This window comes from Trichechus manatus, unplaced genomic scaffold (assembly GCF_000243295.1).
Source record: "Trichechus manatus latirostris isolate Lorelei unplaced genomic scaffold, TriManLat1.0 scaffold00006, whole genome shotgun sequence".
NCBI lineage: Eukaryota > Metazoa > Chordata > Mammalia > Sirenia > Trichechidae > Trichechus > Trichechus manatus.
Genome location: NW_004443942.1, coordinates 25,554,554 through 25,581,870, shown reverse-complemented (window position 1 = coordinate 25,581,870; position 27,317 = coordinate 25,554,554). Strand labels below are relative to the sequence as shown.

The 27,317-nt window shown below is 44.7% G+C and overlaps 1 protein-coding gene across 1 annotated transcript in view; it reads left to right on the top strand.

The window, feature by feature from the left end:
• The window catches only part of ABTB2 (ankyrin repeat and BTB domain containing 2), a 197,375-nt gene that overhangs the window by 114,684 nt on the left and 55,374 nt on the right, over positions 1-27,317 (top strand). The gene's annotated exons all lie outside the window — the stretch shown is intronic.

Genomic DNA, 27,317 nt, shown 5'->3' with positions numbered 1-27,317 from the left:
AGACCAGGCTTTCCTTCCAAAGAAGATGAGAGCTGTAGAATACAGGTGGGCAGGCCACCTGCAGCAGGCCTGGCTTGGCCTTGGGAGGAGCTTCCTGGATTCTATTCCTTTCATTGGGGCTTTGTTTTCATCAAGACCAGACTTTCCTTCCAAAGAAGATGAGAGCTGTAGAATACAGGTGGGCAGGCCACCTGCAGCAGGCCTGGCTTAGCCTTGGGAGGAGCTTCCAGGATTCTGTTCCTTTCACTGGGGCTTTGTTTTCCTAGCGACTCCTCAGCACTTTTGTCAGCACACTGAGGCAGCACTTTGAGCCTTGTCAGCTATTTGTACCTGTGGTAGAGCCTTTCTCCACATATGGTTATAACCTAGGGAAGGAAATGGAGGTCCTGAATTACCTCCAAGAGGACATCATTGGCTTCTTTATGGAGTAGCCTCAGGCTCTTCTTTAGTGGGTCCCATTTAAGCCAACCTGATCTGGCGTAGTGGTTAAGAGCTATCACTGCTACAACCAAAAGGTTAGCTGTTCGAATCCACCAGGTGCTCTTTGGAAACTGTATGGGGCAGTTCCACTCTGTCCTGTAGGGTTGCTGTGACCCAATGGCAACGGGTTTTTTTTTGTTGTTGTTTGGATCTGGGAAAGTCCACATTTATCCAAATGATAATTTAGAAAGTGATTCTTGATAATATCCTTTACAAAGAGCATCTTCCAGTTGAAGGCTTTGCTAAATAATCTGGCAAAGGAATTTATGGAGACAACAGGAAATCTGTTTGAAATCTGAGCATCCAGAAATATCATGAAGATACAGTCATGGTAATCATTATAAAAGCAGCCAATATTGCTTATTCTGTGTCCCTTGCTGTTGGGTGCTGTTGAGTTGATTTTGACTCATAGCGACCTGGTGTGACAGAGTAAAATTGCCTCATGGGGTTTCTAGGTTGTAGTCTTTATGGAAGCAGATTGCCAGGTCTTTCTCTCGTGGAGCTACTGGGTGGGTTCGAACCTCCCACTTTTTGGTTAACAGTCCAGTGCTTAACCATTGCACCACCATGGCCCCTCTATACCATTAGCACATTTCATCTTCATCACAACAAAATAGAGGTAGGCACTGTGGGCTCCACTTTACAGATGGGAAACCTCAACAGAGACAACAGACAGAGAGGGGGCTTCAGTAACGTGCCCAGGGTGACTCAGCAGTGGGTGATCTGCCCCCAAGACCCCTGCTTTGGTCACTAGATACCTCTAAGTGGTTTATTTCCCTCATACAATTTAAATGATTTTATTTGAAAGCCTTTATGTTTACATTCAACTTGAAGTTCACCAAGGAGGCAAAAATAAGGAGAAGCAGGGAAGAGAGAATATTGTTTCTCTTACAGATAATAGCTGCCAAAGTTTTTTCACAGAACCGGAGAGTCCAAATCCCTGAGGTTTTCAGATGGTGCTGGTGCAGAGGCTGTCTGGAATGATTGGGGCAGAGCAAGCAGTGTTAATCCATCAGTGAGAGGCGCTTTGCCGCTGATGTGAATTCGTTTATCTCCTCCTCCTTGTTCTTTGTCTCTATACGCCCTCCTCCCTCCCAGCCCTGCCAACAGGCTTGATGTATTGGCATCTCAATCACTTCTGCTCACTCTGAGATCAAGGCCTGGCCTTGGGCCCTGAAGCCTTCCAGAGTAAATCAGTGCGGGGAGGCAATCAAAAGAGAACGGGATCCTTTCCGCCTCCAGCTACTTCTACTCTGCTGCTCATCCTATCCTGAAAACAGGCAAGGAATCATCTTCCTATAACTTTGTAAGATGCTGCCATCCAGGAAACCTGGACCTCCAAGGTCTTCCCCTTCTCCAGCCCTGTGAATTCATTGTCAGAAAACCATCAGATGAACCAGCCCAAATCAGGAAAAATTTTTTGCTCTCAAAGTACAGTAAACTGAGTCCTGTGTTTTCAGTCCTTCACACAGGGCCAGAGATGGAAGACAGTGTGAATTCTCTAAACTTTTACTACAAGAGCAAAGGAAGGAGAATATTTCCATATTTTCTCCACAATTTCAAAATGCGTCTTTTAGATTTCAGAGCAAGAAACCATTCCCAATGACCTCTTCTTTCAAGGGAAATAATTTGTGCTATTTCAATTATTTTTTCTTCCCCCTCTTTCCTCCAGCCTCTGTTTTTCTATTCTTGATCTCCCTCTCCCAACCAGAATCTCCAGGAACTTCCTACCTTCTTCATTCTGTCTCTCCCCTTTGGGAAATTAGCCACCTCTGAGCCTGGGCAGGAGCCCTGGTGGCACAGTGGTTAAGAGCTCAGCTGCTAACCAAAAGGTCAGCCGTTTGAATCCACCAGCCGCTTCTTGGAAACTCTGTGGGGCAGTTCTACTCTGTCCTGTAGGTTCGCTATGAGTTGGAATCGACTTGACGGCAATGATTTACAGGAACCCGGGCAGCAGAGGAAACAGCTGCTGCTGTTCTTGCCCAGACCACACAATTCTCTCCCCCTAGGGCTTTGCTCCTTCGAAAGCTCATATCAAGGAGGCTCCCTCCACTCCACTCTCCCTTCCTGACTTTGTCTTGCTACTTGGGGCGCAAAGACTACATTAGTCAACAGCTGACCTCCTGCGGCTCATGAGTGCCTTTAGATGGACTGAACAGCATGGATCAGGAGAAGCTTTACAAATTGGCAATTAGTGATGGGTTGATTATTGTTGCTTCCTAGGAGTGATGTGGTTTACAAGATAGACAGGGATCTGCGCTCAGACAGGGTCCAGGATGACTCTGATAGGCAAACCCACCTAGGAAGGTGGAAGCAGTTCCTCTTACCATCCCCTCTACCAGCCCCCTTCCTGTGGGGCTCATTAAACAAAGGCTAATTCATTGAATACTCGCTATGTCGGGTTTACTGGATGGTTCAGGATTGTTATCACCTCTGATGGTGGTAACAAAGAGAGCCACCGTTTATTACTTTTGCTGTGTGGCAGCTGTGGGACTTGGTGCTTTATGTGCACTGGAGCTTTAATTCTCGTAACTTATTCCTATCATTACTAGAGAGAAGAAACTATACCCATTTTACAGCTGAAGCCTAAGAGGTTCAGTAACTTACCCAGAGTCACATAGCTAGTTGATGGCATTTATTTTTTCCAGAAGATAGGTACTGAGCATCTCTTATGTGCCAGACATTGTCCGGGGAGTCCCTACCACAGGAGTTAGCATTTAAAGTGGTGCCAGATGTTGAACAGGTAAGCAAATTAATGAGCACAGCAGTCTCTGAATGTAAGGGCTTCAAGGAAACTAAAAGGGCTCGCCTGGCAGAGCCTTACACAAAATCTGGGGCCTCGGCAGACAGAGTTGGTCGTCTGGACGACCTCAGCGCTTAGCACTGCCTGGTGTAGCCGTGATTTACATTAGGAAACTGAGCCTGCGCCAAGCACCTGGCCCATGTTTTGCGAGAGGCAGAGCCAGGGCTGGCATTCCAGGTGTTGTCATGATGGTGGGACATTGAAGGCCAGGAGGTTAATTGCATCTTCCAGCTGGGTGGAACCAGCCCCAGCGCCTCCCTTACCCATTCTCCCCCTGAGTGTGAGTACTTAGTCTTGTTATCAGTGAAAGTACCCCAGGAATCTCCCAGGTGGGAAGCCCTGGATAAGGGACAGTGGTTCTGACATTCTGGTTTCAGGCTCTGCTCTAGGAAGGCCAGGGAAGGGAACACTACCAGTTCTCCTTCAGCTGTTACCAGTTCCTGGTAGAGAGGGAGCCCCCCATCCCTTCCCTGCTGCCTCATTGAGTCAGCACTCACCCTGCCCAGGTGAGTTCCTCAGGGTGATTTCACTCTGGGAGCTCATCTGGGTGTCTCATACCTGCTTTGGGCACTTCCTCCAGGGAGAGGCTGCTACCTCTGCTGCCACCCCAGCTGGAGATGAGACAGGAAAAGGGAAATTCCCTTACTGAGCCACATAAAAAGAGGCCTTGCCAGGAAGCCAAGGCACCCTCTGTGGAAAACACCTGCAGGCCCACTCAGCTTGGCTCTGCTTCAGGCGACCTGGGACGGGCACTTCCCTTAGACTCCTGAGAGAGGGGGTGGAGATGTACACACTGTTGCAGCAGAAAACTTTGCAGGTGTTAAAAAAAATAGAGCCAAGTGTACTGATCTGAAAGGAATGCCCAGAAATACAAGACTCGATGTTAGGTGAAAAATAATTTCACTATGATCCTATTTATGAAAAAGATTGATATGTTAATGCATGTGCAGAAAAGGCTTTTGGAAGAAAAACTATGTACATATATTCTCCAACTTACTACTGGGTTCCGTTCCAACGACTCTGTTGTAAGTCAATTCTGACGTCAAGTCGGTTCTGATGTAAGTCAAATACATCTTTTGTTGTTTGTTTTCATTATCGCCTTCTATTACCATTATCTTTATAAAACCAATCTTTGAACATCTTCGAGTGAACATCTGCGAATGATAACATCAGCAAATTGCTCACTGCAACATTGTATGCAGTACATATTATTAACGATAAGATGTACCAAAAAAAAAGTCGGAAGTGTAGTTTGTCGTAACTCAGATTCATCATAAGTTGGGAACTACCTGTACTATATTTCCAGCAGTTATCTCTAGGAGTGGGCTATAGAAGATTTTTTCTTTATTCATTATTTTTTTTATTATTTGAAATAATAATGATAATCAGATTAAATTATAATTTTTAAAGAAAAGATTTTGAAAAAAATAATCCTAATAAACTAAGCCCGTGTGCTAAAGAGTGTCGGTCTTATTAAATGCCTAACAGCTATCCAGGGATGGGAGTCCCTGGATGGTGCAAATGATTAACATGCTTAGCTGCTAACCCAAAGGTTGGCAGTTCAAATCTAGCTAGAGGTGTCAGGAGAAAGGCCTGGTGATCTACTTCTGAAAAATCAGCCATTGAAAACCCTGTTGAGCACAGTTCTATTCTAACACACATGGGGTTGCCATGTGTCAGAATCAACTTGATGGCAGTTGATATCTAAGGCTGACTGTTGAATGCATGGAGCAGCTAGAGTGGACTGAATAATCAATCACCCAGCAAACATTAACTGCCTCCCTAGCCACAGGAGGGCCAAGCCAGTATGACGGGCTCCCAGCACATTGAAGGAGAAAAACATGTTTCGGTTGCTGTTGTGTCTTCTGAGCTCAGCACAGTGCCTGGCCCCAGGAAGGGCTCAATAAATATTTTCTGAATGAATGGATATGTAAATGAAGAGACAGAATTCGATCAAGTATTACAAGTGGGGTATGAGAGAAGTCTCTGCAAATTTTCATGGAGGTTCAGGGAGAGGTTGCCTCCCTAGGAATTAGGAAAGTCTATACGATGTTGTTTCTGGGACATTTCCTTGTTTTTTTTTTTTTTTTTTTTTTTTTTTTTAGGATTTATTTATTTATTAACAGTCAATAAACTTTTTATTTTAGGGTAATTTTAGATTTACAAAAAAGTTCAAGAATATTACAACGTGTTCCCAAATACCCTACACCCAGTTACCCCCATTGTCAGCATCTTACGTTACCATGGTACATTTGTCACAGATAATGCACTGATATTGATAAATTATTATTAATTAAAGTTCATGTTTTATTCAGCTTTCCTTAGTTTTTACCTAATGTCTTTCTTCTGTGCTGGGATCCCATCCAGGATCCCATGTTACATTTAGTTGTCATGTCACTTTAGGTCTTGGCTGTGACAGTTTCTCAGACTTTCTTTATTCTTGGTGACCTTGATAGTTTTGAGGAGTACTGGTCAGATATTTTATAGAATATTCTTCAATTTGGGTTTGTATACAGTTTTTCTTACAATTAGTCTGGGGTTTTGTGTTTTGGGAAAGGAGACCACAGAGGTCAAGTGCCCTTCTCATCATAACATATCAAGGGTACGTGCTGTCAACGTGACTTATCACTGATGATGTAAACCTGGATCACCTAGCTAAGGTAGTGCTTGTCAGGTGTGTCTACTGCAAAGTTACTGTTTGTTTTCTCCTGCCCTTTCTGCACTGTGCTCTTTAGAATGAAGTTACTGTGCGCATCCCGCACTGAAGGGATGGGAAGCTAATGCCCCACCTCCTTGAGGGGGAAGTATCAGCATCAGTTAGCTGGAATTCTTTTTGCACAGGAGATTTGTCTGTTCTTCCCCCATTTAATTATTTATTCAGTCATTAAGTATGGACACATGAATATTTGTTTTATATTTGTTTTATATTTGTTTATGATCCAATACTACGTTATTTATTTTGTTGCTCATATTTTTCCAGCTTTGGCCATTAGGAGCCCTTTCAGCGGGCTCCTGTTTTCCCTTTGACATACCAGTTGTTGATGCTGACTCATGTTGACCACATGTGTGTCAGAGTAGAAATGTGCTCCAGAGGGTTTTCAATGGCTGTGACCTTTTGCAAGTAGATCACTGGGCCTGTCTTCCGAGGATAGCCTCTGGGTAGACTCAAACCTCCAACCTTTCAGTTAGCAACCATTTGCACCACGCAGGGAGTTCACCCTTTAACATACCCTATCATTTTGGATAGCATGTTGGAAGAACAAATACACACACACAGAGAATTTACATTGCCCTGTGGTGACCATTCTCTCTCTGCAGAGAAAGCAGAGAGGGTGGACTAGTGAACTTGGAGACACCACAGCGCATTCCTACAGTCACACCCCACGCTTCATCAAATGGGCCCCCTCACGTTTAGAAGTTAACACATTTATAAACCATGATAAAGGGCAGAGATTCCTTAGTCTTGTAGGACTGGTTTCTTGTTAAATGTTCTTTCCTCTTATTTTTCTATGTGTTTTCTTCTGTATCCTTTGTGGTGGCAGTCCTTTTAAGGAAGCCCATTCTAGCACAGATGCCATTCCGATTTGGTGGCAATGAATAAATAATTGAAGTTGTTAAACACACACATACAGTGAGACACCAGTTCATACTCACTAGAATGGCTATAATAAAAAAGACAGACAGTAACAAGTGTTGATGAGGATGTAGGAAATTGGAACCGTCATACACTGCTATTGGGAATGTAAAAGGGGTAGCCATTTTGGAAAAGTCTGGCAGTTCCTCAAAAAGTTAAACATAGAGTTACCATATAACCCAGCAATTCTACTCCTAGGTATACACCCAAGAAAACTGAAAACATGTTCACACAAAAACGTGCACACAGATGTTCACAGCAGCATTACTCATACTGGCCAATAAGTGGAAACAACCCAAATGTCCATCAGTGGATGAATGGGTAAACAAAATGTGGTATATACGTACAATGGAATATTACTCAGTCATAAAAAGGAATGAAGTACTGATATATGACTACAACATGGACAAACCTTAAAAACATAATGCTAAGTGAAAGAAGCCAGACACCAAATGCCACATATTGTACAATTTCATTTATATGAAGTGTCCAGAGTAGGCAGATTCGTAGAGGCAGAAAGTAGATTAGTGGTTGCCCATGGCTGAGGGAGATGGCAAATGGGGAGTAACTGCTGAGTAGTATGAAGTTTCTTTTTGGGGTGATGTTAATGTTTTGGAATTAGATAGTGGTGACGGTTTTACAATTCTCTGAATATACTAAAAACGTCTTGTATATTTTTAAAGGGTGAATTTTATGGTATGTGAATTATCTCAATTTAAAAAAAAAAAACTATCAATTTTGACTTACAAATGCTGGGTCCAGAATTCCTGTAATGGAGCAGTGAAGGAGAGAGCAATGGGTGTTATAAACCTTCCCTGGAGAAATGGGCCTCCTAGAATCAGGGCTGTTGTCGTTGTTGTTGTTGTGTGCTGTCGAGCCGATCCCTACTCCTGGCGACCCTGTGTGTTTTAGGTTGTTAAAATGCCAGGGGTTCAGTTTGGTAGGAGTGTGGGCTTACTAGCTGTGTGATCCTGGAAAAGTTGCTTAACCTCTTGGAGCCTCAGTTCCCTTATGGGTAAAATGGGGATACTATTACTTTAGGAAGTCCTTGGGATAGTTTGTTTTCTTCTAGACGGCATTGTTAAGTGCTCCTTAGAGGAGGCAGGTCTGTCATTTGTGTAAGGAGATCTGGATCTTGCTTTCTATTCCCGTAGGAGAGCCCCTCCATTAAAACATCCTTGTTCGAACACAAAAGAGAGTCCCTGGCGGAACAGGAGAAAAGTGGGGTACAGAACTCAAATTCTAGTAAAAAGACTAGACTTAATGGTCTGTCTGAGACTGGAGGAACCCCAGAAGACATGGCCCCCAGACTCTCTATTAACCCAGAACTAAAACCATTCCTGAAGCCAGCTCTTCAGACGAAGATTAGACTGGACTATAAGACATAAAACAATCCTCGTGAAGAGTGTGCTTCTTAGCTCAAGTAGATACAGGAGACTAAATGGGCAGCTCCTGTCTGGAGGTGAGATGAGAAGGCAGAAAGGGACAGGAGCTAGTTGAATGGACATAGGAAATCCAGGGTAGAAAGGAGGAGTGTGCTGATGTATTACAGGGATAACAACTAGGGTCACGTAACAATGTGTGTGTAAATCTTTGTATGAGAAACTGACTTGAGCTGTAAACTTTCACGTAAAGCACAATAAAATAAATAAATAAAAAGAAAACCCTATGGAGCACAGCTCTACTCTGAAAAAACCAAACAGCCCCGTGTAAGAGATTGATCTCTTGGGCGGACATGAGGGTGGGGTCATTACTGCTGAGCTGTGTCCAGTGTTTCCTTGAGAAGATAAAAATCAAATGGGCAGTGACTTCTCAAAATTGTAGTTAACAAAAGCATCACAGGGCTTCTAAGCTCAAAGCACACGTGTTTATTTTTCAGACACTTTGTTTTTTCTCTTTCTCCCTTTCTCTCTTCTTCGTCTCTCTCTTTTCTTTTTAAGCGAAAGGAGGAGGAGAGTTAGGGACCAGTCTGCAAACCCCGCCTGGAATCAGAGCTGTTGTTTACAGCAGGGGACTTCAGCCGTATTTGTGGTGGGGACTTGCAGACAGATGCCTCACTCTCCAGCCCATCTTTTGGCTCAAAACCAAGGCTTGAGGGGCACGGTTTGGAGGTCAGCCTGACTCACCCCCTCCGTTTCCATTCTGATCTGCGTCTGTGCCAGAGCAGTCAGGCCTGGAGGTGCCTCTTGTCTGCCCCTCCTACCCATGGCCATCTCCTCACTAGCCGTGCAGTTGAAGGAGACTGGTGTCATGGATATGGTTTTTTTTCTTTAACTTGTAAAGTCGTTTGAAGCCATTGGTTTGCTTTAATATTGAGAGAGTGTCTCAATTTTTATTGCAGCTTAAGGCTAAATAAATTCATTTTCTCTGAGCATGTGTTTTTCATACTTATTAAGCACGTACTGTGTTCTTTGATATGTGCAAACTGCAGAGATGGCAGAGAGAAGGAAGGAATAAGATGAATGATATATTTTCTGCCCTTCATACACTAGCAATCTAGTAAAAAACATTATCCATATCACAGGTAACTCCTACCCCGAGCCTGAGAACTGTGGAAGGGGGCCGAGTGCTGTGGTAATTAGAGATCACAGTGACCCGTGGTGATTAGAGATCACAGTGACCCAATGGGGACAATGGCAATGACAATTAGAGCCTTCATTGTGTGCCCACTCAGTGCCAGGCATAGCACTGAGCACAGATATGTGTTGTCTCAGTTGATCTTCACCCTCACTCTCTGAGAGTAGGTATTAGAGGAGACTGAGGCTCAGAGAAGGTGTCACTTGTCCGAGGCCACTCTGTAAGTGGTGGAGCCAGGATTTGAGGCTGGGTCTGCCTAACTTGTGAGCCTGCGCTCTTAACCATTGCACTGTGATCAGGAAAAACTCTGTGAAGAAGATGCCCAGCCACTGGGTATAAAGACAAGATGAGCAAAAGTGGGAGAGGCCACCAATGTGAAGGCTACAATCATGAGCATTTCAGTATCCAGAAAGAGGGGCATGACCATCCTTTTCTCTTCCAAACCAGTCAGGATGGACACACACACAACACATACTCCAGAGTTGTACATGAGGTCCTAGGCCCCCAGATTTAAGAGGGATGCAGACAAAGTGAAGTGCGTTCTGAGGAGAGTGAGCAGGCTGTGAATAGCCAGAAGCCGTGACATGTGAGAAACGTGTGAAGAAGATAGGGGCCCCACCATGGGAAGGGGATTGGGTTTACCGGGTGTGGACCCAGGACCGGTGGGTAAAAGCTGCAAGAAGACAGAGCTGAATTAAATACGGAGAACTTTCCAGCAGTTGGAGCTGCAAATGAGCTCCCTTCAGAGGAATGGAATTCTTGGTTACTGAGGCTGCTCTCTCACACAGCCACTTAGGGGATTATAGTGGGAGTGTCAGACATCAGAGGCACCATCAGATGGTGCAAATATATGTACTGGGGTGGGAGTGAAAATAGATAGCACCCACGGGCAGCATAGTAAAGACTGGTTGTAGGTGAACGTGGTTGAAGGCTATGTGGTTTCTGTAGTCCCCTCCAGCCTTGACAATATAACTACGTAGTGTTTTCTTCTGCTTTTTCCTTTTTGGCCTGTGGAGAGAGTGTTGTTTGTATGTGCTTTGGCGAAGCCTGGGACAGAGAAATGATCCTGCAACTTAGTCAAGGAGGTTAAAAGATTTTGAGTCTTTCCCATCTTCACCATCTGGAGTTGGCTTGAGGGGTAGACAGCAAGATCTCTGAGGCAACATATTGTTTCAGCCTGGGTATAATGTGGGGCATGCTGACCAGTCAGTGATTCAAGTAATGAGTTGGATGCTAGCAAGTGGGAAATCGCTTTTCTCTGCACGCCACTCACCCAGACCTCCTGTCTCCAAGGAAGAACCCCTCCCTGGGTATTAGCTGCAAAGCAGAGATGATAGAGTCAGCGAGAACGTGGGCCACCCAGACAGAGGAACGACCCTTGAAAAGATAATCTGCCCAAAGCGTGAAGGAGAATGTGGATGATGGTTGTGGCAGCAGCATATGCTTGTAGATGGTGATGATGATGATGGGTGAGGGTTCCTAAGTCAATGGAATGGGAGGTGCAGTAGGGGAGAGGATAGAGAGCAATAGGAAAGGAGAGGGTTTCAGAGTGGCAGCAACCCCCTCTCTATGTTGTGTTGCTAACATCCAAGAAACTCGTGGCTTTCGCCAGCTGTCTGGGTAAGGTCTTACATGTTCAGTCTCTTCTCTGGCTTGTTGTCAAGGCAGCTTCCGCTGGGGAGGGGCTGGGGCAAGGGCCCTGCCGAAACAGGCTGATTCAGTCTCTCCACTCGATCCTCCGCTTTGTTGGTGGGCAGATCACACGCCAGCCTCGTAAACTCCCTCTCTGCTTGTCCATGTGACGTTTATAGCCCCGTGGGGAGCTGGCTTTTTAATGAGCCTAATTTGAGACTGTAAGTAGGAGTTTGTAAAACAAACAGTGAGGGGCTTCGGGCCAAAGCCTAAAGTTGCAGCTCAAGTACACAGGGTCACATACAACTCTGCAGGCAGGCTGAGACTCCTCCTTGCCCGGGGTGCCACACAAAGATGCCATCCAAGGAAAGGGTCCAGGAAGGCGGGCTGCAGGCTCTGTCTTTCCCCCAGAAGCCTGTGGAGACTTAATAGGAGACTTTGCAGTGGAAGGCACGGAGAGTTCTAGCTTTCCCAGTGAGAGGAAATGGACTGCTTGGCAAGTGGATCTGTGTGTGAGTCCAGGGTTAGATGTCGGTGGACCAGGAGGCCCTGAATGCTCCTCCCTGACGGCAGCAGCCCTACACCCAGCCCTCTGCTCTGAGTTCCAAAGCCACAAGGGGACCTCTGGAAGTGAGGGTCTGTTGTCCAAAGGCACCTGTATAGGAAACTGAACGTCTTCAAGTGAGATCAGGTTTTCAAATCAAGATTGAGGTGCAAAGTGTCTGCCGCACAGCTCTGTAAAGAGTCACCTCTCTCTGAAAGGTCCCAGTGGAGAGGAGGGAGATTCCTCACCTCCCACATGCCTGCTTAGGGCTCAGTTTGAGGGGAGGGATAACCAACAGGGCTTTGTCTTTCTCCCTTCCGTCCTTCCTTCCTCCCTCCCTGCCTCCCTCCCTCCCTCCCTACCTGCCTCCCTTCCTTTTCTCTCTTTTGTTGAAAATATACACAGCAACACATACACCAATTCAACAGTTTCTACATGTACAATTCAGTGACATTGATTACATTCTTCAAGTTAGGCAACCATTCTCACCCTCCTTTTCCAAATTATTCCTCTACCGTTAATATACTCACTGCCCCCTAAGCTTCCTATCTAACCTTTCAAGTTGCTTTTGTCAGTTTGATCCCATATAGATAGTTCTTTAAAAGAGCACAGTGTTCAAGGCAGGTATTATTTACTGATTAAGCTAATTACTATTTGGTTTAAAGAAGACTTCTGGGGATATTTTTGGTTTAAAGTTTAAAGATTATCTCAGGGCAATAGTTTCAGGGGTTCAGCCTCAATGGCTCCAGAAAGCCTGGATTCCTCAACTTTTTAAAATGCTGTTCCAGATCCCCCCCCCACCTTTGGATTGGGATTCTTCTATAGAATTTTTTACAATCAGGGACTTCTGACAACCAGTTCAGTGCTAGAGCACTGGGATATGATATGACTCAGGGGCCTCTTCCCCCTGTGAAGGCCTTTCTAGAAAGGTCTTTACTTACCCAAAATAATGACAGTAAATATGGTGAGCCTTTAGAATGAGGTGTACTGCAGCCGTTGAAAATGATGAGAAACAGTATTTGGGGACATAGAAAAACATCAGTGAAATATTGTTAACTGAAAAATGAGATGATTAAAGTATATGGAGTGGTTCCTTTTTAAAAATTAAAGGCATAGATGCACACTCAAAAGTATAAATGCATATTTAAAAGTCTAAAGGGATATTATACCATCATGTTAACAGTGATTATCTCAGGATGATAAAATTAAAACTATGGTAATTTTTAATTTCTTCTTTTGCCTATCTGAATTTTTTTAAATCAAAGTAAACTGAGTGTTTGGAATTTAGCAGGCACTCACCTAGCAGCAGCCAAGTGGTCTGCCCAGAAGATTCTCCCATGAAGGGGAGCTTCCAGCCCTATATCTGAGCTAAGCAAGGGCTGGAGTTGCTGTTGCCATCCCAAGTCCTCGGGAAACTTGTTGTTACTGGCCAGAACCACTGTGTTCTTCTCCACAGAGTCTGAGGGGCATTTCCAGAAGCCAACCAAAATGAACAGTGTGCTTCAAGCAGTCATTTTCAACCTGCTCCATGGAGACCTAGGGGAACCTGGTGGGGGTAGGGGGAGATAACTTTAAGTTGGACTTATTCATATGATTTCATTTGAACAAAGAGTTCCATGGTTAAAAAAAAATTCTCTGGAAAACCACTGATTTATAGAAACTGTCTTATATCAGAGAGTCACTTCATCTGCACATCATAGAAAACCTGGCCAACAGGGCTTATTTTCTCCTGTAATAAGAAGTTCAGGGACAGGTAGTTCCCAGTGTGGTTTAGCTGCTCAGTGAGACCTAGGCCCTTTCTATTTTCTGTTCTGCCCTCCTTAGCATACTGTCTTTCATCCTGATCTCGTCCCTTCCTGCAGACCCCCACGCTGTAGTGCCATAGAACAGCGCTCTGACCTGTGTGGTAGGTGGCTACCTCCTGGTTGTACAATGATTGCTGCTGTGCCATCTTTAGACAGTGTGTCACGTTTGAGGTAGCAAGAAGGACAAAGACCTGCCAACCAATCTTATCCTCTTTGATCCAGAAAAGCAGCCTTTTCCAGAATCCCTGAAGTCTTGACTTTGCACCTCAGTGGCCAGAACGACATCTCATGGCTATGAGGAAGGCTGGGAAGGTGTCCACAGGAGCTCATATTGCATAGCAATTCCAAACAGAACTGGGGTTCTGTTAGCCAGGCAGGAGTTGGAGTGGTATTGGTTGGGTCACTGAGAGGGTTGGCCCAGTTTCAGGCTTCCACTGACTGTTTTCTCATGTTTTTGAACGGAGAGGTCAGGGTGTCCTTCAGGATACTGGGAGTGACACGGTGACACAGTGAGATTTGAGAGGGATGTACCCATCTTGGAATGACCATTCTGTAGGAACTTTTCTTTTTGTAAATGAGCTTTCTCCCGTGTACCTCCTCTACTCCCCTCCCCAACTCTGCTATGTGTAATGCTCAATGCTGAGATGACCAGGGAGTGTTTGATTCTCATAAAGTCTGTTAAATCCCCTTGGGGGTCTCTGAGTAAAAAGGGGCTTTCTGCAGCATCCTGTTATTGACATCCTGTTATATGACAACACATAACAAAAGCTGTCTCTTCAGACTCTCCCTCCCAGCCCCAGTACCTGCTACAGACTCCTCTGCTAGCATTGTTGTTGTTAGGTGCCGTTGAGTTGGTTCTGCCTCATAACAACCCTATGTACAACAGAACAAAACACTGCCCAGTCCTGCACTATCCTCACAATCATTGCTATGTTCGAGCCCATTGTTGCAGCCGCTGTGTCAATCCATCTCGTAGAGTCTTCCTCTTTCTCACTGACCCTCTTCTTTACCAAGCATGATATCCTTCTCCAGAGACTGGTCCCTCCAGATAACATGTCCAAAGTAATTGAGTCAAAGTCTCACCGTCCTCGCTTCTAAGGAGCGTTCTGGCTGTACTTCTTCCAGGATAGATTTGTTCCTTCTTCTGGCAGTCCATGGTATATTCAGTATTTTTCACCAACACCATAATTCAAAGGCATCCATTCTTCTTTGGTCTTCCTTATTCATTGTCCAGTTTTTGCATGCATATGAGGCAACTGAAAATAGCATGGCTTGGGGTCAGGTGCACCTTAGCCCTCAAAGTGACATCTTTGCTTTTTAACACTTTAAAGAGGTCTTTTGCAGATTTGCCTAATACAATATGTCGTTTGATTTTTTGACTGCTGCTAGCAGTATCACGGTGCATTTTAATTATTTGCTATATGTTTTTCCTCCCCCTCTAGAGCAGGAACCTGGGTCATCTTCACCTGTGTATTTTTAGCACCAAGCTCAGTGTAATTAATAGGCATGTGATGAATATTTGAATGAGTGAATGATGAGAATAGCACAGTGCTAAAATCTCCCTAGCCTTCTCAGATACTTATTCCAAATCAGAAGCCATCAATTAACTTTAGGACAGAGACTCCCAGGGCCTTGGAGAATGTCTTCTCTGTCTATAGGGATTGTTACTGTCTGCAAGCAACCCTTTCTCTCTCTCTCTCTCTCTGTGTGTGTGTGTGTGCATGCGTGCGTGCGTGCGTGTGCGCACGCATGTACGTGCACGCTCTATGTGAGTTACAAGGGATATGACATTACCTTTGGGGTCAGCATCCCCAACACACTCAGAAATGGGGTGTCTTTGTTCTGGTCCAGACTGTGAGATACACGTTGTAAATGAGCCAACAGAATTTCTCCTATTCTTTGTGGGTTGCCTTTTTGACCCATAGAGACTGATGAATTGACAACTGCTGCTACTTAATGTTGATCCAGGAACATGACAAGTCTTAAAGGTAGTCAGACACATTTTTCACTTATTTGAGCTTAAAACTGATCCCTTAATGAATTTTAGTTCCGAGAAGTATAACTCTGCTACCTCTGCTTTTAATGTTTAAGTGCTTAGTGCAAAGCTAAAAGAAATGGTCAGCTTTGTGGAAATGAGAGCTCTAAGCAGTGGCCTGGGTGGAATTTGGGTTGTGGATTTCATGGCAAACAGCATGTTATCAAGCAACATGGGCCTTTCTGAGCTAAAGGGACCCCATCCCTTTCCCGCATTGCTGCCTGATTTAGCTATCTAAAGTGTATATAGGACCCTGTCAATCGTCTGCTTAAAACCCTTGACTGGGTCCTCATTGCCCTCAGAACAGAGTCCAAGCCTCCTAGACTCTTGGTGATTGGTGCCTCCACCCTGTCCCTCCCCAGGAGGCCTGTCACACACTACCCATAACACTCTCCATCTCTAAGGATCTCTGGATTAGTGTAGGAGTCGGCAAACATGGCCCTTGGGCCAAATCAGAGGCCTGCCTGTTTGCGTATGGCCCGCAAGCTAGGAATGGTTTTTACATTTTTAAGTGGTTGAAATAATATTAAACAAAGACTATTTCATGGCACATGGAAATTATATGAAATTCAAATTTCAGTGTCCATAAATAAAGGTTTATTGGAATACAGCCATGTCCATTTGTTTATATTGTGTTTCTTCACACTACACCAGAAGAGTTCAGTAGCTGTCATAAAACCCACTGCCATCGAGTCAATTCCGACTCATAGCAACCCTGTAGGACAGAGTAGAACTGCCCCATAGGGTTTCCAAGGAATGGCTGGTGAATTTGAACTGCTTACTTTTGGTTTGCAGCTGAGCAAAGTCAAAAATGTTTATTATCTGGCCCTATATAGAAACAGTTTGCTGACCTCTGCGTTAGTGATAGCACCAAAAGTGAGTGGGGGGAAAGAACAATGATCTCCATTAGCCAGCCCTTCCCCAAGCTACCCCAAATAAACACATAGCCTAAGTATAAATAATGTGCTTGCTATGCAAACACAATTTCAAGAGAAATCCTGTAGGATCCCCCTAATCCTAACCCTCCTCAAGCTATCCTGCTCCAAACCCTTCCTTATACAGACATTGGCACAGGCTGTGTCCTCTGCTTGGAAGGCCCATCCAACCCCTTTACCTTACTGATATTTACACATCCTTTAGCCTCAGCTGAGATGGCACTTCCTCCAAGAAGCCTTCCCTGACCAACCAAATCCGGATTAGAGACCCTTTCTCTAGGCTTTTTGTGCTGACTCTATTGTAACCATTTTCACACAGTATTGACTTGACTGGTTATATCGGGGTACCCAAGATCACCCCCAGGTCCTGTGGTCTCTAGGAGAACTCACAGGACTCAGCATACTGTCCTACTCACAGCTCTGATTTGTTACAGCAAAAGGATACAAATCAGCAAAAGGAAAAGGTATGTGGCACGAAGTCTGGAGGAAACTAGGCACGAGCTTCTGAGTGTCTCACGGTGGAGTCACACAGGATGCGCTTAATTCCTCCAGCAATGAGTTGTGACAACGCATGTGAAATGTGGTCTACCAGGGGTACTGACCCGAGCCTAGAAGTCCAGGGTTTTTATCAGTAGGCACCCCAAATTCCAGACTCCCAGAAGGAAAGCAAATGTTCAGTGTAAACCACTACTTTGTACAGTTTAGGCACAATGAGCCACTCTTATCAGAGAATGGTGGAAACGCTCCCAAAATCTGAGTTCTCAGACACCAGCCAAACCCCAGCCTTACAAGCAGGCCTTTCTAAGGATAGCAGTCTCTCAGGCCTGCTGTGTTAACTCTTTTCTGCATACTGGTATGCTTTCTGCCTTCTTCATTAGACTGTAAATTTTCTAAGGGTAGGTACCCTGTCTTGGTTGCTTCTACATCCCCAGAGCATAGCTGCTTTTGGTACATTATTACCAGTTGCCATTGAGTCACTCAGACTTATAGTGACTCTATGTGTGTCAGAGTAGAACTGTGCTCCATAGGGTTTTCAATGGCTGATTTTTCAAAAGCAGATTGCCAGGGCTTTCTTCTGAGGCATCTCTGGGTGGACTCGAAACTCCAACCTTTCGGTTAGCAGCTGATCGTGTAAACCATTTGCACCACACAGAGACTCTGGCACATTATTAGGGTATTAATAAATAGTTGTTGAATAAATGAGTGAGCTGAATAAATGAATGACGAATAAATGGCTGATGTTTGGTGAGTAAAGCATGATTCTTTATGAGTGTGGACCACAGTGACCTTTAGAAAAATAACGGTGATAGAGTTGCCTTCAGGTCATCCCTCGCACTTAATGGTGATGAGAGCTTTTATATGGCATCTGATGCCTTTCTCAAAGTTACCAGCCCTGGAACTCAGTGAGGCCATTCATAAGAACACTCCTAATTACTGCATGCTTACTATGTGTTAGACCATTTTGCTGAGTGACTTCTTTTAATAATCAAACAGTCCTGTTAGGAGCCTGTTACACAGATGAACAAATTGAGGCTCAGAGAGGTTAAGTAACTAGCCCACGGTCACACAGCTAGTAAGCAGCAGAACTGGATCTTGAACTTCCTCTCTCTGATTCAGTGCTGTTAAGTCATCCGGAGAGACTAGTGGTCAGAGCCCTTTGGAATGGGAACTAAGCCGACAGCAGCAGATTGTTTGTTAGAGGGACACCAGTGCAGTAAATTTCTGACTAATACTCTCATGTTCTATTATTAAACACCTTGGCCAACAGCCCTGGACCTTGTAATGTTTGCATCTTTTATTTTAAAACCCCAAAAAGGCGTGACCCGGGTTTGTTATGGGTGTGCTGGCTCATTTTATCCCTTTTTTCCTCTCTGTACTGACACTTGGAAGCCTCGCCCACTTCCCTCCTTCTCCTGCTGGCAGCACTGTTCCTTGTGGGCATGCAGCTCAGGAATCGCCCTGGGCACATGCCTTGCCTCCTCTCCCACCCCCCAGCAGCGAGGTGCTTTTTCCACAACTGGTGATGCCAGTGTGTGGTGTGAGAACTTTTCCCAACTCTCCCTGTTCTCAGATCCCAGTACCTTGCAGCCCACACACGTAGTGGCAGGTGTGGGAAGTTGAGACCCCTGCTTGGCTGCATGACACTCCCACGGGCTCAGCACAGTAGTAGCACGGCTGGGCCAAGTGTCAGCAAAGTGCTACAGGAAGTCCCCCTGGTGACTCACCGCCGCTGACCCACCTTGAGTCACTACTACCTGTGGCCAGGTGAAGGGGCCGGGCCACAGAGGGGCTGGTTCTTGGAATGAGGCATACAAACATCTCACCTCCTGGTTAGCAACAGAGAATGGTTTCTACCTGAGTTTCTTCCACTAGTAGTATCCTTTCCCCTTGTCTTTTTTTCTTTAATGTTCTGTGTGTGTGAAATTCACATGAGATTAAATTAACCATTTTAAAGTGTACACATCAGTGACATGTAGTACATTCATAGTGCTGTGCAGCTACTACTTCTATGTAGTCCCAAAACATTTTCACCACCCCAAAGGAAACTTCATGCCTGCGAAGCAGTCAGTCCTCATGCCTTATCTTTCTTTTAAAGTACTATTTCTATAATAACAGCTAGCTTTTCCTTTTGTGTACCTTTTTTTTGTTAACCTCCATGGGCTCACAAGGAATTTTTTAAAATAATGATTTTGTTTTTATTAAAATAAAAAATAAATCAATAAAACCAGTTGCCCTTGAGTCAACTCTGACTCATAGTGACCCCATGTATCAGAGTAGAACTGTGCTCCACAGGGTTTTCAATGGCTGCTTTTTTTGGCAGTAGATTGCGAGGCCTTTCTTCTGAGGTGCCTCTAAGTGGAATAGAACCACCAACCATTCAGTTAGCAGCCAAGTACTTAATCGTTTGTGCCACCCAGGGACTCCCTATTAAAATATATATGCTCATTATTTAAAAATTTAATCAGTATAAAAAAGATTGAAGAATAGTAGAGGGGAAATCACCTAAAATTCTGCTACCCAGAAATAACCATCTTTTACATTAGATGACCTCCATTCTGGGCTCTTTATAAGTAACGTGATAATAGTTTTTGTTCTTTTTATAACATGTAATTTTTTCCTTTTCTTATTTAAAAATTTAATTTTAGATAGATAATTTTCTGCCCTAATTGAAGTTTTGGCTATTTCTTTGCTCAGAAGAAACATTCAGTTGCCCTTCCTTTCTCCAGGGTTATCACCACCCCCAACCCCGTTTCCCTTGTAACAATCACTTTGTACGACGCCAGTAAATCATATTCATTGTAAAAAGTTTAGAAAGCATAGTAATTCAAAAAGCATTTTTATAACCCTACAATAGAGAGAAACCCCCCTTGCCTTGGGGGCATCGGTTAGGGAGAAGACAGATGTTTTAGGGGGCTGACTCTCATCCTTAAGTCTCTGGCCTTATGTCTCCATCCTTAACGTCTCTAGTGTGTGGGTGTGGGTGTGCGCGCGCACGCGGACATGTTGGATGTGTGCCTTTATACAACAGTGACACAGTGTTGTCCTTGACAGGAACTAGTCTGCTCACCTACTGTGGGTCAAGGACAGTATATGACAAAGAACATGGACATGGGGTGAGTTTTCCTTCAAAGGCGGCAGTTCCTAGACTCTTGCTTTCTAGGTCACTCAAGCTCTTGATGTGTTACACCAATACTTAGACAGGACACCTAGAATCTCTTAAAAAGTATTCTAAATAAGAGAGAGAGCTTTCTCTACAAGAACAAGGTAGTTCTAATGTTCGTGCTCTGCCCGCACTGCCCACTGTTGTGACTATTGCTGGTTCTTCCAGGGTTCACATTTAGGTTTAATTTCCTGAAATTGATCTGGTTGGTTACTCTGGCTTTATTTTACTCTCTTGCAAAGGGAGGAAATGGCAGTAAGCAGACTGCAGTTTATTAGATTTTTGCTTCAAAACCGTTAAATAGCAATCCATGATCTACTAGTTTTGTTTTTTTTTTTTTACGGACACCCAATAGTTATCTACTGGGTCTTTGACAGAATTGATATTTACCTTAATTAAACAAATCGCCAAAATACCAATGAGCCAGCATTCCTAGTGGGGATTCCAGGGCCGCTCCCACTGCCTTGTCTGGCTGTCCAAGTTTTATGGTGGTCCCCAGGGGCAGATTATCTTAATTGAGCAGGGTAAGCACGGTGCTTACCTTGCTAACCAGATCATCTGTAGTGAACAATTGCACATTTTTTCACCACATCAAAGATTCTGCTTCAAGGTATGGCTGGCATCTATCTCTCTCCAACCCCACAGCACCTTCTTACAGAATCAAAGCCTCTTCAAATTTACAATCCCTGACAAGGAAGTATTACCTAGTAATCAAGATAAGCACAGGCTTACTTGTGCTTACTTACTAATCTGTGGTGACCAATTTCGCCTGTGTTTACCTTGTTTAACTGAGTAATCTGCCCCTAGTGGCCCCTCTCTTGCCTTCTAAATCCTCACCCTGCTTGGAGCCCCTCTGTGAATTGAGGAGCCAGCCCTGAGGTCAGAGGTCAAAGGTGCTGCTGTCAGCTGGAGGGGAAAGAGGCAACCCCAACCCCAGCTCCCGAAGGCCCAAGACTGTCAAAGATTCCAAAAGGAGATTAATCTGGCCCAAAATTCAGGGTGAGGTTTGCTTTTTACCACCCTTTTGGGAGAATTGGGGTTACTGGCAGTGTGCGTGTTGGACTCCAGCTGCCTTTGATCTCGCCCTCGACTCTCTGACTCTGTCTCACTGGGCAGTCATAAATGTGTGTTATTATTTTACTGAGCTCCTGGCCCCCTGGGTCTGACTTACCCAGAAGACCTCCTTTAACCAGTGGTGGTCTGAGAACTCAGCCAGAGTGAGGTGTTAACCAGAGCTGATTATTATTTGCTTTTAATTTCCTGACCTTAAAAAAAGAAAGGGGAAGTGCGGTGCTAATCGGAGCGGTGAGTGGTTAAGGAAGGGTTCTGTCCCTGGGTTTGAGTGGGGAGCCTGGCGTACTTCTTCTCCATGAGTCTCAACCACAGCCCCATGTGAGAGGCAGTGTAGTGTGGAGATTATAAATGCGGCTCCAGAATCCAACAGGCTGACTGGAGTCCTAGCTCTGCCATTTTCTAGCTATGTGAATGAACGTAGACAAGTGACCCAGCCCATGTAAACCTCTGTCCCTCGTTCGTAAATGGGGTTACTCATAGTATCCCTCAGCTAGGGTCTTTGTATGGGTTCAAATGTATGTTTGGTCCAATTCCTGGCACATAGTAGTTAACTCAATATATGTTCTCCTACTCCTATAATTATGAACCCAGGATTAAAACCTCCTTCCCAAACCCAGTTTAGAACCCCAATCTTCTTTCTCCCTGTCCCCCATCATTTTCTTCTCACTTGAACTCTTGGACCTCACAGTATAGTGTGTTCCATCTTGAGATGGATTCTGTCCAAGAGTTAGATAAGCTTTCAGTTATCCTTGGTGAATCATTTTTACATGGATGATTGGGAACTAATCAGTCAGGCATATTTCACTCCACTTCCAGATTTTGCCTCTCGTTTCCTTCTTCTTCTTCTTGCCTCTACACCCCATCCTCTAACTTCTGGGACTTAGAATGTCTGGAGAAATATTGTTCAATGAAGTTTTATTTTTTTAGAATCGTCTGTCCTTGGACCCCCAACTGGGGTCTCTCTGAAAAACAAATTCATGCTTCAACTTTTCAGCACTTTGTTCTAGTACGACTAATATGCAACAAATGGGCATTCAAAGTACTATTTATAAAATTCCAGATCAGAGAATGGAAACACTTTTAAAAAAGGGAGGAGGGAGGCTGGATTATATGGGCTATTTGGAAACCATTCAGTGGAGCAATATAATTTTTATTTTCAGAAGCTTATGGACGGAACCCCACCCAAGCTTTCAGCTCCTAAGAAAACTGGCAGAAAACACCAGGCCTAGTTTCCTCACAAGGGCAGTAAAACAGTAGTCCTCTGCATCCCAGTTTTAATTTCAAAGAAACAGGACCAGCGGTAGCCTTTGCTGTATTCACTTGAGCACCCCTGAGCTGGGTGGCTAGTGGGTCTGGTTAGGGGCAGGCAACAGGGGTGGGAAAGGATGCTGCACACTCCCACTCACACACGTATCTGGGCCCCCTGGAATCCTTCTGCCCCAGAGAGAACATTTACAAGTCTGGGGAGAGCTCTGTTAATGGATTGTTGAGTTTGGAGGATAGTTATAGTCTTGATGGCTTTTTGATGAATGGTCAGAAAAGCTGAACTGTAAAAGTATCCAGTTTTACACAGAAATGACATCTTCTTTACATTTAAAACTGTATGTGGGGGTGGGGGTGGGGGTGTTATTATAGCTGTAAGGAAACCATAGGAAATAGTAATAACAGGGTCTATTTGTTCTGCTGTCAACAATCCAGAAGTTAAATGGTAGAAGGAAAGGAAAAAAAAAAAAGTTTTCAGAGGTACACTTCAGTGCTAGAGCACACCCAGGGGTCAGTGGGAGACTAGAATCCCAGTGCTGGAGACCTCAGGAGAAGCCACTGAGTCAGCCCCCATATTTTACGGAGAAGCAAATGAAATCCCCGTCGATTTAGACCTTTTGGCTCAGCCCTACTTCTGAAAAACCTGTTCCCTGAAAGTCTGGTTCATCAATCCAATGTGCAGTCTGTCTGTTTCTGCCTGGGTGCTGGCTTGGAGGGCAGACGCCTCTGCAAGCTGAAACCCGGGTTGAATTCCTGGTTGGCAACCACCAGAGAGAAGGCGGGCTTCCCAGTCTTGGGTCTCCCTCTAACTAAATGGCGCCATCTCTGGGCACCGGTGGAGAATCACCTGGGAAAGGAGAGTATTGTCTTTCCCCCGGGACTGGAGCCAAGTGAGCAGCATTCAGAAGGTAGTTTAGAAAAAGGAGGACCGGGTATGCTTAGCTTTCTTAACGCCACTGATTTCCTCAGGGGCTCTGGGAACTTTCCCAGTTTTCTGACAGAATTATTTTTCTCCCTAAATTTCAGAAAAGGAAAGAAGAATATCATCTATTTTTTTTAATTGTGCTTTAGATGAAGGTTTACAGAACAAGTTAGTTTCTCATTAAACAATTAATACACATATTGTTTTGTGACATTGGTTGCCAACCCTGTGATGTGTCAACACTCTCCCCTGCTTGACCTTGGGTATCATCTATTCTTTACTGTGGAAAGGAGTTTGAACTTCAGGAAGGTAATGAGGAGTCATTGAAGACTATTAAGCCAGGGTAACACAACCAGAGTAAGAAATGGTGGCCTGAACTGAGGTCATGGCAGTGACAGATTTTTTGAGATATTTAGGCAGTAAAAGCCACAAGTCTTGGTGGTTGATTGGATGGGGGAAGGTAGAGTTGATAAGAATGACTCATAGGTCTCTCATTGGGCAACTGGGTGGACCTGGTGCCATATTCAGAGAGGACAGTGGAGGAGGTAGCTTTGGGGAATGAGATAATGAGTTCCGGAATTCAAGAGTTGGGCAACCAGAATGAGAAAAGTTAAACGATGGAAGATTATAGTTTATGGTTCTATGTAGAGACTCCATGTACAAAGTATATTCGAGTGGAACATTGTTTCAAGAGAAATTCTGGTTTTATAGAAGAGATAGGCAAAGGATAACTTGATCATGCTTACTGCTTCACACACTGTGATTCGTTTCACAGGAATACTAATCTGAGTGATGCATGTGGGTTTCCTCTGTAACTTTTTATAGAGTTCAGCAGGGATGATTTTGGGCGTCTATATTAGCTAATAAAGGGATAACGGGAGACATTCTAGCATGCATTCTCTTCCATATGGTGACTGAAATAGACAATTTTCCCTAAGGATTTTACTAAATGGGGGGAAAAATAGATGCCCTTTCTTTTCTTTTTTTAATCCCCTTTTCCAGAATGACCTTGCCCTTGGGCCCATATCTTAAGGGTGGGAATTTGTGTGGAGAAACGCAATCGGAGTGTTGAGAGCATTTAAAGCAAATGTTTTCCATCTCCATGAGAATTGCTGAGGAACAAGCTTATGTGGGAAAGGGAAGAATTTAGGAGTGACATAAAGAAAGCTTTCTTAAGGAGCAAATTTGGAAGGCAAGCTGTGGAATTGAATTCTGGGAAGACCAGAATAGAAGAGACAGGAGGCCTCCGGGGATCCTTGGCAGTAGGTGCCTGGAGACCCATTAAAAGGAAAGTCATATTTCTGCATATTACTTTGAATTTCCTCCTGTCAAATGCGAGGCCCAAACAAAATCCCTGTTCTCTCAAATATTCTAGGTGCCACTTAACTCGCTCAAGGATAAGGTGGCCAAAGTTAGAATATCATCGTGTTTCAGCAGTTTGAGAATCAAGAGATTGAAATTCTAGCCCCAGTTCAGTTTCTGACCCTTGGTAACCTTGAGCAAGTCACTTCACTTTTTCAGGCCTCAGTTTCCTCATCTGCAAGATGAGTAAGAATTAATTGTACCTCATGGGGTTTTGAGGGCTTAAACGTGGTATTGCATGTAAAGTTGTTAGCACAGGGCCTGACACATGGGTAGCGCTCAGCGAAAGTCAGCTGTGGCCATTGTTATAACGGCTGTTCACCTACGTTTCTGGAAGAATAAATTAGTGTGAAGTCTTTAAAAATTAAAAGGTACTATGCAAAAGCTGTGATGCTATCAATGACTATTATTAGTAATAGGCTCATAATTACTTTTGCTACAGTATTCAGTGAGAGCCCCTTTGGGTGGTGATGACTGGGAAAACGGGAACGATTATTAATGGAGCTGCCAGCTCCTGTTACTAGATCCATTGACATAATATTTCTCTCTGGGAATCCTTTGACAAATCAGCTGAATTTCCTATTCCCTTGCCCTAAGCACTGTAAATTTGATCCACATGTCCCCAGTGTTGTTTCTGTAGGTTAATAATGGAGAAAAGAGGAGGAGCGGGGCCTGCACTAGGCCTCTGGGTGAGTATAGAAACTCTCCCAGCTGTTTGGTCTGTCTGTGGGTTTTCTCTTGTAGTGGGGTAGTTTTCTCTTCAGTTTTACTTTTTTGGTGCTTAGAGCCAGCTCGTCCTAATGTGTTTGGTTACTCAGCTGTCAGGGAGGGTTTCTGCGTTAGGGAACGGGGCCTCCAGCTAGGGGAGGGAAGGGGACCCCACATGCTCCCTTCTCCTCCCACAGAGATAAACTTGGAGGATGTGCTTTGATGCGGCGCTTTGCTTTGCCGAGTCAGCTCCGGATGTGATGGGAGGGGTAGCTGCCATCCACGAGAGTAGATGAGGCTCAGAGGGGTAGGCCTCCACCACACCAAGGCAGCAGCTCTGGGGCAGAGCACAGTGAGGCTGCATGGAGGAGAAGGTCAGGGGAAGGGCAGGCTAAGGGCAGTATTGATCTTCCTACATATTGACCTTTGACCTACAGAGTGGTCAAAGAACACTGCCAGCACCTGGGCAGGAGGTGGACTGCCACGTGTGTTTGCCCCAAGAAAGAGTAGCAGGCAAGGCTCAGCATGGGGGTAGCCGTGAGCTCAACAGGCAGTAGTGATACAGCAGGTAGTGACTCATGCACAAGCCACCAAGTAGAGACAGCTATGGGTAGGCCTTGGTGGGGTTTTCAGCGTCCTCTGGGCTTGTAGAGAGAGTCCCTGGGTAGAGCACAGTTAACATGCCTGGCTGCTAACTGAAAGGTTGGCAGTTCAAGTCCACCTAGAGATGCCTTGAAAAAAAAGACCTGGTGATCTACTGCCGAAAAATCAGCCATTGAAAACCCTGTGGAGTACAGTTCTACTCTTGACACACGTAGGGTCACCATGAGTTGGAGTCAACTCAATGGCAACTTGTTAAGTGTACACATTCTACAGCCAGTCAGACCTGGATTTGAATCCTAGCTCTACCACTTACTTGAGCAAGTTATTCAAACTCTCTGAATGTCCCCATCACCCACTGCCATCGAGTTGATTCCGGCTCATAGCAACCCTATAGGACAGAGTAGAACTGCCCCATTTCCTAGGCCAAAATCTTTACTGAAGGAGATTGCCAGGTCTTTTTTCCCACGGAGCAGCTGGTGGGTTTGAACCACTGAACTTTCAGGTAGCAGCTGAGTGCCAACCATTGCACCACCAGGGCTCCTAAATGAGGCATAGAGAGGCTAAGTAACTTGCCCAGGATCACACTGTTGGTTAAGTGGCAGAGCCAGAATTACAAACTCAAATATTCGGGCTTCAAGCCCCTGTCTTAACCACTCTCCTGCACACCCTATTGCTATTATTATTGTAGCTAAATCTCTTCTATACAGGATAGGTAATTCTAACTTAGATTTGGCCACATCCCAGGGGCTCTCCAGTTATCTCAAGGAATTTTAAGAGATTTTCCCAAACATGATAGATTAAATTCCTGTGAGTATTTTTCTTAAAAAAGAAGTTTTAGGGGGTTCGACAAAGAAGCAGCATCCATCAAAGAAAGAGCAGTTACCAAAAGTTGAGAATCCCTGTTCTAGGCTCTGATTGTTACTAAAATCTCGGTGGCCACGTGCTTTTGTGAACTAGCATGTAATTTTAAACCTGTCTGATTTCGCTTTTCTGGTGCTTTCTAAGAAGCCACACAGCGAGTTGGAGAAATGTACAAGCTGTTACCCTCTGGAATTGATTCTGACAGTTCTGTTCCTCTGTTGTTGAAGTGTTAATGAAAAGCACTAATTGGACTTGGCCAGGAGCTGGGACATACCCCTTCTTGTTGTGAGAAGGCAGCACCGCTTTCTCTTGGCCTGAAGAAGGAGAGAGGGGGCGGCATGGGGAAGTGAGAGGACTCTGAAGGTGACGTGGCCCTTGCGCTGGCAGGGTGGGCATTTACATCTGAGTCAGCCCATCT